This window comes from Empidonax traillii, unplaced genomic scaffold, assembly GCF_003031625.1.
Source record: "Empidonax traillii isolate 1590-97213 ecotype Southwest subspecies unplaced genomic scaffold, ASM303162v1 scaffold2121:size37435, whole genome shotgun sequence".
NCBI classification, from domain to species: Eukaryota; Metazoa; Chordata; class Aves; order Passeriformes; family Tyrannidae; genus Empidonax; species Empidonax traillii.
In genome coordinates, this window is record NW_020957314.1 from 26,984 (window position 1) to 29,026 (window position 2,043).

Here is a 2,043-nt window from a genome sequence, read left to right on the forward strand (position 1 = left end):
TTAGGTACCACAGCGCTTCCGCAGCCCCCGCTCCCCCTGCCGCAGCCCCCCGGAGCCGTCCCTACCCCCATCCCGAGCCACCCGCCCTGCCCAGCTCCACCACGGCTCCAGGACCCGCTACAAACCACCCCTGGGATCACAGCTGTGCCTCGAGCAGTGGGGGAGCAGCAACACCCTGTCCCGTGGCCTCCATGTCCGTCCTTCCCGATGGCTCCCAGATGGATCCGCAGGGTCTCGGAGCAACATGGGAGAGAGGAAGAGAACCAGGACCACCTGATCACAACAGACACCGTCACTGACACTGTTCTGTACATAACCCGTCACCTCCCATCCCTGTGCTTCCCATCCTGCTGCCAGGAGCTGGGCAGGGCTGAGGAGGTACCCAGGAAGTGCCATCCCAGCTTCCCGGGGCTCCCAGAAATCCAGGAGGATGCTGTGCCCGGGAGGCAGGCCCAGCCTCCCCCTGCCCTGCTCCTGCTTTGTTTGCCCCCTCACTCACCCCATCTAAACCAAAGAAATGATGAGTCCTACGGAAACCTCACCCTCGGCCCCCACTCCAGCCCCTGTGCCCTGAACGGGGCTGGCACCGCACCAAGGAATCCCCAGGGGGCTCAGGGGGGTCCTCCTGGGCAGGGCCACTCCCACCAGAGCTGGGATCACCCTGCAATGCACCTTCCCAGGGGCTGAGCCCACCTTTGTCCCCAGACTGAGGGATGTGGAAGAGGAAGGGTCCACCAGGCCCAGAGTGACATATCCCCTGTGTCCCCTCTGCCAGTGCCTGCCCTTCCCACTGCTGTCTCATAATGAGAATTTTAAGCCCCCTGGGTTCAGATCATCTTCCTCTGCCCCTTCCCACCCCCTCCTGCCCAGGAAGACCCCCCTCCACCCCCCAGCACACCCCGGGGCTGCAGAGGGTGCCCAGAAACGCCACCAAACGTCCCCCCAGACACGGCTCTGCCAGTCGGGGGTCACAGCTCTGCCAGCTCTGTCCCCCAGGGGGTCTGTCCCCACATTTGCTTGTGCTAAAGACGAGGCAAACGCACACGGAACCCGCAGCTGCATTAGTGCCATTCCACAGTAAAGCCGTGCTATAGCCCAGCTGTGTCCGACTGCCTGCTGGGGAGGTGGGGGGGGTGCCCTTCTGCTTGTCCCCCCGCACTGGTTGTGCCCCAGGAGCACGGCAGAGCAGGGATGGGAAGCCAAGAATCTCCCACAGCTCGGAATTCTTAAAGGCAAACCCACCCCCTCAGTGATTTATTGGCCACCCGGTGGCGGGGAAGCAGAAAAACAGAAACAACCTTCGCAGCAGTCACACACATAAAAGCTGCACCCCGAGCGCAGTCACCACCCCGAGCTGAGCGCCCCGGGGTGCTCAGCACCCCCCAGGGATGTCCCTGGGCCTGAGCTGCCGCTCGCCCTCGGCCAGGAAGATGCTCATGGCCCGGTACAACATGTGCACCCCCAGGCGCCGGCGCCGCTCGGGCGCCCAGCCCGCGGCCACCCCGTAGCAGTGCCCCTTCCGCTGGTTGGTGAGGGTCTGCAGGCCTGTGGGGAGGGGGACAGCACCCGTGGGGGCGGGGTCAGCACCCACGGACCCGGCCCCCTGCTCCCCCCCAGCACCCACAGCCCTGTGAGGACAGAGGTGGCCCCACACCCCCCACCATCACCCGCTCCCAGGCAGCTTTTCCCACTGGAAATGGGGGGTTGGGGGCTGTACCAGACCCTCCACTGGGAACTGGGAATCCCAGAGTCCCCAGGATGGGCTGCACCCCCCGCCACGACCAGCCCCTGGCTACTGCAGGGGTGGCAGAGGGATGTGGGGAGCAGGGGCTGTGCTGGGCATCGGGGCAGTGCCAGGATCCCCCCCCTGCTCACCCAGCGCCTCCACCATGCAGCCCTCCCTCGTGTAGGCCTCTGCCGGGACCCTGTTCTGGAAGCAGAGCACGGACACCACGCCGTGCCCGCTCTCCCAGATCTCCAGGATGCGCCGCACCTTGGGGCAGCCCTGCAGGACAGCGGGGACTGTCACCAGGGCCACCAGTG